General features: G+C 39.6%; 1 protein-coding gene across 1 annotated transcript in view; it reads left to right on the top strand.

The window, feature by feature from the left end:
• The first annotated feature begins 726 nt into the window (after positions 1 to 726).
• pacsin1b (protein kinase C and casein kinase substrate in neurons 1b) overlaps positions 727 to 11338 on the top strand; it is a 41761-nt gene continuing 31149 nt past the window's right edge. Inside the window, exon 1 of the mRNA XM_049573118.1 lies at positions 727 to 819. The gene's annotated coding sequence lies outside the window, so the exon portion shown is untranslated. The remainder of the gene's footprint in view (positions 820 to 11338) is intronic.

The raw sequence follows: 11338 nt of genomic DNA, 5'->3' as shown, positions 1-11338 counted from the left end.
ATGACTGTATCAGGGAAGATTACTATTTTTTATAAGATGTGCTCTCTTTTATTACTTATATAAATTATTGCTCCTACCTGCCTATTGCATCATTATATCACATTTATTGTTAATTGTACGTTTTTAATGGTGTATTGTGTTATGTGTCTGCCTGTACCCGTGATGTTTGAGAGAAGCCAAAGACCAATTTATATCCATCTATCTAGTTATATTCACAGACTGTATAAAGGTTATGATGAGTCTTTCCTGTTTTATTTGTTGATTTCATACTTAAATTTCATTAATTCTATATTTTTATCCTATTTTTTTCTATTATTTTTTTTTTTTACTTTCAAAGTCTTATTTATTTTATTTTATTATTAAAACCTATCTATTTAGTCATGTTATTATTTTATTTTATTTCCAGCCTATGTTTCTATTGATATTATTTTATCTCCAGTCTGTTCCTGTTGATTGTTCCCTCTTAAAAACTTGTTGTTTTTTTTAATCTTATTTTATTTTATTTCCAGCCTATGTTTCTGTTGATAATTCCCTCTTAAAAACGTATTTATTTATATACTTATTTGTGTATTTATTTTATTTTATTGTATTTCATTTCCGTTGATCGTTTCCTTTTTAACACCTTTATTTTGAAAGCACTTACCGGAAGTGTCGTTGTCCGTAATGGCTGCCTTGACTCTATGCTTCGGACCATCCCCCATCTGGCGGCTCCTTTCAGTGATACATCTACCGGCGATACAACGGAGGCAGCTGCTGCTGATGAAGACAATGATTACATTTTAAATGTAATCACAGAAGCTGGATTAAAATCTGCTGTCGGTACGTTATTCTTTATATTTGACACATTATCAGCAGCTAGCTTCAGGTTTGTTCTGGATAAAGTAGCTTCATTTTGAGTTAATAATGCTGAGCCGTTACATCTGGTGTCGGTGTGAACAGGCGTTTTATTCAGTGATGTTTCTGCTCAGACTAAATTAAAGTCTACAGCATTAAAAGTTAAATGTTTAGTAAGTAAAAGTCTTTGATACAGCCTCTCTATTTGCATCGTTTGAACCTGCAGTTGATGCTGAAGTGTGGTAACTTGAACCACTGCCAGACTGGACTCCTGCTTCATGACACTCATTTTAAATGAATCAGGATCTTTGTGTTATAAAGGTTCAGATATAGAAATGTATTTAACAACACTGAGCAGGAGTTGCAGTGCAGACAGAGGATGCAGTGAGCCCCAGCAGCAGCAGCAGCAGCAGCAGCAGGAGAGGGCAGCGAGGGATGTCTAAAGTAAAATAGCTGGTCTCTGGGGAGACACAGAGCCTGTGCTTCCTCCAGACCTGCACATCTCTTTGATTTATCAGTGGAGAGCAGCTGGTGTTGGATCAGACCAGAGCTGCTGTGAGGTTCTGACCTCAGCGTGAGCACTGACTCTGATCTCTGAGTGAGCTCTGTCCACGGTTCTGAACTCTGAGTACTGATGGACTGTTACAGTACAACAGGCTGCTGCTGGACACACTGCAGCTGTCATCTGTACGCTCTACACATCAGTTATTGATTGATTAATATCTACAGTGTGTACTTGTGTGTGTTACATTGAATAACTGCAGCCAAAATATGATCAACGCCTTAAACACAAGTCAGTTTATTCCAAAAAACATCGTGTTCCTCCTCATGTCTTAAAGGGCCACTCCACTGTTTTCACGTTTTTTACAAGTGAAGTTTAGTTCACAACATGTGTGTAATGTTTTCTGTGGCTGTGGATGAGCTTCCGTGTTGAATCTTAGTAAATATCAGGGCTGTCTCAGCTTCGATTTGGAGATAACACATGTATAACAGAAAGAAATTTGTCACACATTGGAGGTCTGGAGTTTGACAGAAGTGGGTATTCACCAAGTCACTAAAAATATGCTATTGAGTTGCATTTTGGGAAGTGCAGTGTTCTTGAGGCATTTAATAGAAAAAACAAAAGCTTTACATATGAGTTTTATACATTTTAATGTGGCATGATGCACATTTTTTGTTATATTTTTACATATTTTCAATACTAAGCATAATGCAAATATTTTTATATACGTAACATACTTAGCACTAGACAAATATTTTTATATTTTTCAAATATTTTACATACTAGTGTTAAACACTGTATCATAATGCACATTTTTGAAAAAAATATTTTTACATATTTTAAATACTTAGTATAATGCAATTTTTTTATATGTTTACATGTTTAAATACTTGGTAAAATATAAATATTTTTATATTTTAAAATATTTTACATACTAGTATTAACCACTGGAGCATAATCCACATATTTTTATATTTTTCATACTTAGTATAATACAGATATTTTTATATTTTAAATATTTCACATGCCAGTGTTAACCACTGTAGCATAATGCACATATTCTTACAATTTACATACTTATTTTTATACTTCTTGTTGTTATACTCCTCTATGCTGTGCATCAGAGTGACTTTAACACATCACACTTTGCCCTCTGGGATCAATAATGTATTTCTGATTCTGATTCTGATAGCAGGGAGTAAAGGTCACGATGTCTCAGCCTCTGCTGCTTCGACATCTCACAATGTGGTGGAAATGCAGAACTAAACTGTCGGAGTGCTCCTTTAAAGTTTCTATATTTGTCTGCAGTCTTTTCAACAGGCTAACACTGTCACTTTCCACTTCCTGTACGCTGGAGATTATCAGCCTGTCATTTTATGTCAGTGTATTTGCATTTGGTGTATATAAACTGCAGCAGAGGGGGTTTTCATCTATTGTGCGATTGTCAGCCTGATGAGGTACATTTTACATCATGTTGATTAATCGACAACAATGTTAATAATTGCTGGTTCCAGCTTCTCAAACATGAGGATTTGATGCTTTCTCTGTTTTATAATATTAGGAAATTTGGATTTTACACCACAAGCTGCACAAAAAAAAGCAATTTTGATAGTTTACGATTGATTTGGTTACATAATAGTTATTCTCAGTCAGTGTTTCTGCTGTCAAAGCTGAGTAGAAATCCTCTGCCTCCTACACGGTTTGTCATGAGGAAGAGATCTCACCTCATTTCTGATCAGCAAACCCATCAACCTGCGATAACAAAGCCTAAACAGACACAGATATGCTTTAAGAGGGGATCATTTGGCTTCAGGGAGTGAATACTGATGAACATATTGTCAGCGAGTGAATTGTTTTTATCATTAACTACAAATGGAGTGTGAAACATTTCTTGTTTTTCTCATCTAGTAGAGCTAATCATATGGTGAAGTATGTTACACAAAGTACACATTCAGTGTTGTGTTTCATAGAAATATCATAGCTGAGGGTCATTTAAAGCAACAGAGAGGGAGGCATGAGTGGATTTGTGTGTGTCACGCATTTGATAAAGTGCTCTTATGTGAGTGAGTCAGTGTCTAATTGGATTAATTCATGTGACAAATGAGGGTCACTCATTTGATTTGCGGCGCCCGGTTCACCTCCTCTCAGGTTTTGTCAAAGCAAAGACAGATGAGCCGTCACTGCTAATGTAATTAATTAGACTAAACCCTGAGTCCTTCTTTGCTTTTCTGTAGATTTTACTATGTTATTCCCAGTGGGCATTGACGCCACTGTTTGCTTCCCCATTTCGTTTTTACTCACGAGCTTGGCATGTCACATCTGGTGCTCCAGACAAACCTGCCTGACATTAGTTGATTGAAAGCAATTAAACTTACTCTCTTCTATTCGTCCTTTTTGCCTTTGTAACCAATATGGCTTCAGACATCCTAAGCCCCTTCCTTTATGCCTGGGCTTTGGATCAATGCAATTAAAATTTTAATTTTATCCCAGTTCCTCTGAGAATTACCCAAACACAATAGATTAAAGTTGTTTCAAAGTTACACACTGCTCTCCCTTTTTAAAGCTACAGTATGTAACATCTATGGACCAGCACTCAAGTCAATAATGTACCACTGAATGGAAAGGATCCTCTTAAAGCTTCCTGTACGTGTTCAGAGACTGGCTGGTGAGGGAGCAGGGCTTTGGATTTGGCCTGAGCTGTGAGGTAATTGGAGCCTGAGACAGGATCCTCACAGGGGATCATGGGAGAAAGGCAGGCTGCATTTCCTTAAAGGCCCAGGGGTCTGAGCTGTCACTACATACCAGGACATACCGTGTTGTGCAACTGCTGAGCTGTGGAGTTTCAGACCAACATGAGATAACTATTGCATAAGAAGAATTGTCCTGCCTTGGCTCAGAATAAAAGTCTTTAATTGTCTTGTGTGTTATGAAAGATGGCTGGCGGCTCTGTGATGGAGGAAGCCAGGATGAACCTGATTCTATGTATCAACAGATGTGTATGATTTTAGCCACATATATGATTTAAACTTACTGCTGGTTTTAGGACTTTGGTCTGGCTGTGCCTTCATGATCTTTTAAAAAACAATATTTCTGGATTGCAGATTTCTAAGGCTACAACTAACTAAATTATTTGTATCCCTGATTAATCTGCTTATCATTTTCTGGATTAAATGTTTAATTGTCATGTCTATAAAATAACAGAAAATGAAATCAAAATTTTCCAGAACCCAATGTGATGTCCTCAAACTGCTTGTTTTCTGTGACCAACATTTCAAAACCCACAGATATGCATTCAGTCATAGATGACAACATCCAAAATCTCTCTCTGTTTACTATGAAATGTTCTACATTTGCCCTCTGCCAATTTGTGTGCCTGCATTTTGAGTGTCAAATCTATGTAATATGTAGTATATAATGGAATCAGTGTACAAAGCATGCAAACTGCTTTACTGTAACAATCCCACAATGAGTTGCACTTTGTATTTATGCCAAAAATCTACTGTCTTCTGACTCTATACCTGTCAGTGATGACACAACATGATGATGCTTCCTAAGTATCTGAAATCTCAGTTCACTGATCACTGTAAACTGCTGAATGTGGAGTAGTGAGTGAACAAAGGAGTTGTTTTGGAGGGATTTTGCTCAAGCAAATGATCAAATATTCACATTTGAGGAGCTCAAACAAGGAGTTTTGGAGCATTTTGCGTAAAAAAAACCTTTCAGCTGTCATTGGTACCCTTTCTAAAAAGAAAAATCTTTTTTGTCAAACTGTCACAGTATTCACACAGTACATGAGACAGTCTGTGAAAAAACATATTCCTCTGCCTGTTTGTAGCACTTCTAAAGACATAACTGCACCTGAGTGAAACAACCAATCAGAGTTGAGGAGCCTCTAACACAGCTATCAATCATGTCAATAACTGGGGTGTCTGACTGACTCAGAGGCAAAGCGGGTTGCCCACTAATCAGAAGATCGGCAGCTCAGTCCCCTGCTGCGATACCTCAAAGTATCATTGAGCGAGATTCTGAACTCCTAATTGCTCCTGATGGCTGTTTCATTGGTGTGTGTCTGGGTAGCAGGTGGCACCTTGTATGGTAGCCTCGGCCACCAGAGTGTGAATGGGTGAATGTGACATGTAGTGCTTTGAGTGGTCAGAGGACCAGTTAAAGTGCTATGCAAGTGCAGTCCAGTCCATTCACTGCTCATGACTTGGGGTATAAACTGTCAAACTAGGTAGCACTGATCAAATGTGAATTAGGATTCTGTTACAGCAAACATTCTCATTGTACAGCCAAATAGTACACTAAAATATGTTTCTGAAAACATTGGAGGTGACAAACAGGCAAAGCAGTAACAGAATCTTGATTCATATTTGCTCATCTGGGTAGGTATCTGTTCAGAGTTCCATAAAATTTCCCAGTTTTCACGCAGAGCTGATTTAGCATATCAGTCATGAAAGGCAAATCTACTATATTTAACTACACGGGAGATGTGTTTAAGATATGCAGTGTTTTTGGAGGCAACTTCCCAGACACTGATTATACATTCCCTGTTGTGTCTATACTTTCTGACTCTGCTGCTCGGTGCCTATAGATGCTAAATCAGCAGAATCTAACCAGCAGGCTGCACATCACAGATCAGCAGCAAACAGCTTCGTGCCAACACGGTCCCACCATGCAGCTCTCTTATCCAGAGGTGCATTCAGGTCACTGCTGGAAGATAAATTCACAGCAGATAGACAGTATACGTAGGTTAAAGTCGGTCCTAGGCTTTTTACAATATATACAGTTTTACATGAGGATGTATAGATGGACTGAAAAATAATCTGTTGATTGTTCGAAGTCATTTTTCAGACAAAAATTATAAACATGATCTAGTTCCAGGTTTCTGAGGATTTGCTGCTTTTCTTTTACTTTTGTGATTGTGTGCTGAATATCTTTGGGTTTTGGACTGTTGGTGCAATTTGAGTACGTCATCTTGGGTTTTTGGAAACTGTGATGGGTGTTAGTCATTATCTTGGGACATTATAGCAAAATGATGAATCTAGAGCTGCAGCAATAAAGCAAATTAATCAGTAGCTATTTTGATAACCAATTAATTTTTGCCATTTTTCAAGCAATACGAACGAAACTTTGATTGTTCCCATTTTGTGCACAAATGTGCAAATGTTGTACTTTTTTCTGTCTTACATTATACTAATTTTAATACATCAAATTTAAGACTTTTAATGAAATTGCCTGGGGTGTTAGGAAGGGGTCCAGTTTGGGGACCTTAGAATTGCATGTTTGATCTATGCAGATGATGTGGTTCTGTTGGCTTCATCACACCGTGACCTCCAGCATGCCCTGGGGCGGTTTGCAGCTGAGTGTGGAGTGGTCGAGATGAGAGTCAGCACCTCCAAGTCTGAGGCCATGGTTGTTATACAAAAACCAGTGGATTGCCCTCTCTGGGTTGAGTTACTGCCTCAAGCGAGGGAGTTCAAGTATCTTGGGGTCTTGTTAACAAGTGATCGGATTGTTGTAATGAAGAGGGAGCTGAGCCGGAAGGCAAAGCTTTCAATTTATTGGTCCATCTACGTCCCAACCCTCACCATGGTCATGAGCTCTGGGTAATGAACGGAAGAACTAGATCACAGATACAAGCGGCCAAAATGAGTTTCCTCCGTGGGGTGGCTGGGCTCAGCCTTAGAGATAGGGTAAGGAGCTCGAACATCCGGAAGGAGCTCAGAGTAGGGTGGCTGCACCTTTGCATTGAGAAGGGTCAGTTGAGGTGGTTCAGGCATCTGATCAGGATGCCTCCTGGGTGCCTCCTATTGGAGGTGTTCCAGGCACGTCCCACCAGTAGGAGGTCCTGGGGCAGACCCAGAACAAGCAGGAGGGATTACATATCTCATCTGGCCTGGGAACGCCTTGGGGTCCCCCAGGAGGAGCTGGAAAGTATTGCTGGGGAGAGGGATGTCTGGGATGCTTTGCTTAGCCTGCTGCCCCTGCAACCCGGCAAATAACTGCGGCTTGGATGATAAATTGAGAGTATGATATATGTACTTGCAGCCCAAGATGAATAAATTAATCGAGAAAAGAACTGGCCCAATTGCTAGTTGCATCCCTAATGAAAATCACTATTTGGTACCTAACCTGGGGGTCAGGGGGCCTTGAGTGGTCCCAAGATAAATCTGAAGGGTCACACACAAACAAAACAATAAGTTTACTGTAAGTCAGCCATGTGGTGAGAGTTTCATTGACTAAGTGCTGGAGGAAGAATTGTTGTGAATCTGCATCATGTGACGTTGATACACTTCCACTTTCCTGAGTGCAATGAATCACTTTGTATCTCCAGGGCACCTCTGCTGTAGATGGTACATTACAAAAGCCATCTCACAGCTTAAGAGGAACAAGAAGAGGCTATTAGAGGTTGTTGGCTGCGGGTTTGCTTTGCTCCTCTGAGGCTCAAGCGTGTCAGATTTATAGTGTCAGTGAAGTGCTTTAGAGCCAGAGGAGGAGGAAGGAAGAGGGCTTGGTGTTGCCATGGCAACTTTGCTAAGGATGGTGTCTGTGTGGTGTGCATGTGTGTAGAGGTGGGAGCGACTGTGTTTGGGCATGTTTGAGGCGTAGGGCTGCAGCTAACAACTGTTTTCATGATTGATTAATGTGAAGATTATTTTCTCGATTAATATTCATTTGGTCTATTAAATGTCAGACAAAAGTTTTTAGCTGTCTAAGTTTTTAGAGTCTTACTGATTAGAAATTTGGCTAAACCCAAATGAATATTTTCATCATTGATTAACCTGTTGACTGTTTTTCTGATCGAGGATTGTTTAGTATATAAAATGTCAGAAAATTGTTAAAAAGTGGCTCACATTTGAGAAGCAGCAAATGTTTTGGAAAAATGACTTACTCAATTCAATCAACTTGACAAAAGGCACACATATTGGCTGCTATGGAGCTTTCAGTCACAACACATTATCTTAATCAGAAGATGGAGTTTGCCCAGATGTTCCAGATGGGCACAGCCTTTCTTTGCTTCCCTGGTGAAATACAACTTTCGTTTTGCATTTATTTATGACGGGGAAACTTCATTTGCTGATGAGTTTCAGAAAGTTTCAGAACAGCTGCTGTTTCCAAGGCCAAGAATGAACTTTCAACAGTTCACCACAAAACCAAAAATACATATTTATACTTTAGATATTGGCCGTAGAGATGCCTGCCTTCTCTTGAATATAATAGATCGAGATGGCACTCAGCTTGCAGTGCTCAAAGCGCCAAAAAATACATTTGAAAAACTCAACAGTAATGTCTCTTTGCAGAAATCATGACCTGGTTACGCAAGATAATCCACAGATCTTGTTGTGAGCAATTTTATGTAGGAACTGTTTCCTTTCCACTGAACCACACCTGCCAACCGTATCACTGCGCAGAAGGATGCATGCCTCATAGACGAGAGGCTCATACTCGTGACAGCACAAGATGTAAACAATGGCACCCCATGGTTTGAGATGTTAGCAACCTACTGTGATGTCACCTGTTGGTTTGTGGACTGCTGTTTTGAGGCCTAATGTTAGACATTTAAGCAGTCGTTATCTTGATTTTTTGGAGCCAGAAGTGACCATACTTGAATGAGAGATTGGAGCTGTGGAGAACTGAGGGGCAGATCTGACTCACAGACTGTGGCGACACCTCGTAGATGGTCTGTCATTTAAGCCACTCCGCCCTTAAATATGCATAACTTTGGGCCTTGATAAATTGTAAATGGATGAGTTATATAAAAATTCAACTCTGCACAGTCGTCATGAATGTTGAAATTAGATATAGAGACCAAACCAGGCTTTAAACATATTTCTCCTGTAAAGTTGGGCATTGTAACATGGGAGTCTGGAGATTTACTCACTTTTGGAGCCAGCCTCAAGTGGCCATTTGATGAACTGCAGTTTTTGGCACTTCCACATTGGGTTAACTTTTCAGTCTCGGAGGTTGCCGCTTGGTTGTGCTAGGTGAGCTAGCAGTAGATACATGCTTACTTCCATGCTGTTGCTTTAAGTTGAAGCAGTTAAATTGTTGTCATGCGTAATATCGTCTTGGTTAATCGATTAATATGAATTCATTTTAATGCCTATAGAATGTCAGAAAATGGTGAAAATGGCCAGAAAATGGCCCAAATTAACATCTCCAGATTACGTATTTCCTCTGACAAACATTTCAAAACCCCAAATATATTCTGTTCACTACCATTTATGACAAAGAACAGAAGCAGTCCTCACATTTAAGAAGCTAGAACCAGAGAATAATTGGCATTTTGTTGTGAAGATGACTAAAACAATTCATTGATTATCAAATCTATATATTCAAAATCTTTGTTGCTGGATTGTTTCAGTATGGATGTATTTGTGTGTGTGCCGTGCTCTTACAGTAGGTGTTTTCAAACCAACAGTAATATTTAAACCTGTTAAAGCTGTTTTCACTTTGCCGACTGAACTGCCACCTACATACTGACTGCATCACTGATGGTGTTTCCTCTCAGTGGATCTCACTCCTAACAGCCAGAGGAGTTCTCATTCACAACAACAACAACAGAGGCTTTTGTATGTGTGTGTGAGAGTGTGTGTGTAGCTTTCATGGCTTTTAGCAGCTGCACTGTCTTTGAATGAGTCATTTCCATTTCCCTTCTCAGTATCAGCTTCAGTGTGTGCACACTTTGACTCCAGCAGCTGAACCAGAGACTTCAATTAACAGTGTCCACACTGACTCTCTGCACTGGGCGGTGGAAAGAAAAGGTTATTGATTACAAAGAAAGTGGAATGGAGAGCACAGAGGTCCTCCACACTTGCCCTATTGAATTCTTTGAACCCTGGAGTATGAGAAATTGGCTCTACACAGAATATTAAGTGGTGTTCCACAACCACACATGCACGTACAATTTTCTTCTCTCTTTAATCTGCAGGAGACGTTATGTGAAAGTGTGGTGATGGTAAGTTTGTCATACAATAAAATAGGAGCTGGAAACAAGACAGCAGAGTGCAGGGATGTTTTGTTCTCATGTACAGATTGTCATCCAACACCTGCAAAACATTTATAGATATGCGTACACCTGCCGATGATTGCCTGAAATAACCACTGGGCCACATTTTGTGTCTGGGTTTTATTCCCTTACTGTACAGCAAAGTCTGAACGTGAAGTGAAACTAAAATTATTTTAGTCAGTCATGTTTCCAAGGTCAGGAGTGAACTTTAGTTTCAGTTTTTAAGCCATTGCAAAAACATTCATAAGCATCTGAAGTTTCGTGACAACTACTGAAAAAGATTGTGTGATGATTGAAGGCGACAGCCACAAAATGAAGGTCGTGGTGAGATATTTTGTCAACTATGTTGTTTTTTTTGGTTGCTTTTGATTTGCACTGAATGAATTGCTTTCATCAGTGTTCAATGTGAGATAATGTGACATGTCCTTTGGTGGCTAAACTGGAGCAACTGTCAGATAGCAAACTTAAGTATGCTTAGTCTTATCAAAAGTGATATGAGAAACCCAATACCACTCTCATATCTCTCACTCAAAAATACATATTTTTCCTCTTACCTGTAGTGCTGTCTATCAGTCTAAACTCTCGTGGGGGATGCTTAGTGTTGGAGATGTCAGCTGTAGAGATGTCTGTCTTCTCTTGAATATAATGGAACTAGATGGCACTCAGCTTGTGGTGCTCAAAGCGCCAAAAAATACATTTGAAAAACTCAACAGCAATGTCTCTTTCCAGAAATCATGACCCTGTTACTCAAGATAATCCACAGACCTTGTTGTGAGCAGTTTCATGTAGGAAGTATTTTTCTTTCTACCGAACTACACCTACCTGCTAGCTCACCTAGCACCACCAACATTACAGCTCAGCTGAGGAGGATGCCATTAATGTGCACATCTCACGCTGTCATGAGCATGAGCCTCTCGTCCTGAGATGCACGCTTCCTTCTGAGCGGTGATACGGTGATTTGATTTGATTTGATACGGTTGGTGGGTGTA

Source organism: Epinephelus fuscoguttatus, linkage group LG1 (genome assembly GCF_011397635.1).
Source record: "Epinephelus fuscoguttatus linkage group LG1, E.fuscoguttatus.final_Chr_v1".
NCBI lineage: Eukaryota > Metazoa > Chordata > Actinopteri > Perciformes > Serranidae > Epinephelus > Epinephelus fuscoguttatus.
The sequence above is the reverse complement of the archived record's forward strand: the minus strand, read 5'-3'. Positions and strand labels throughout refer to the sequence as shown.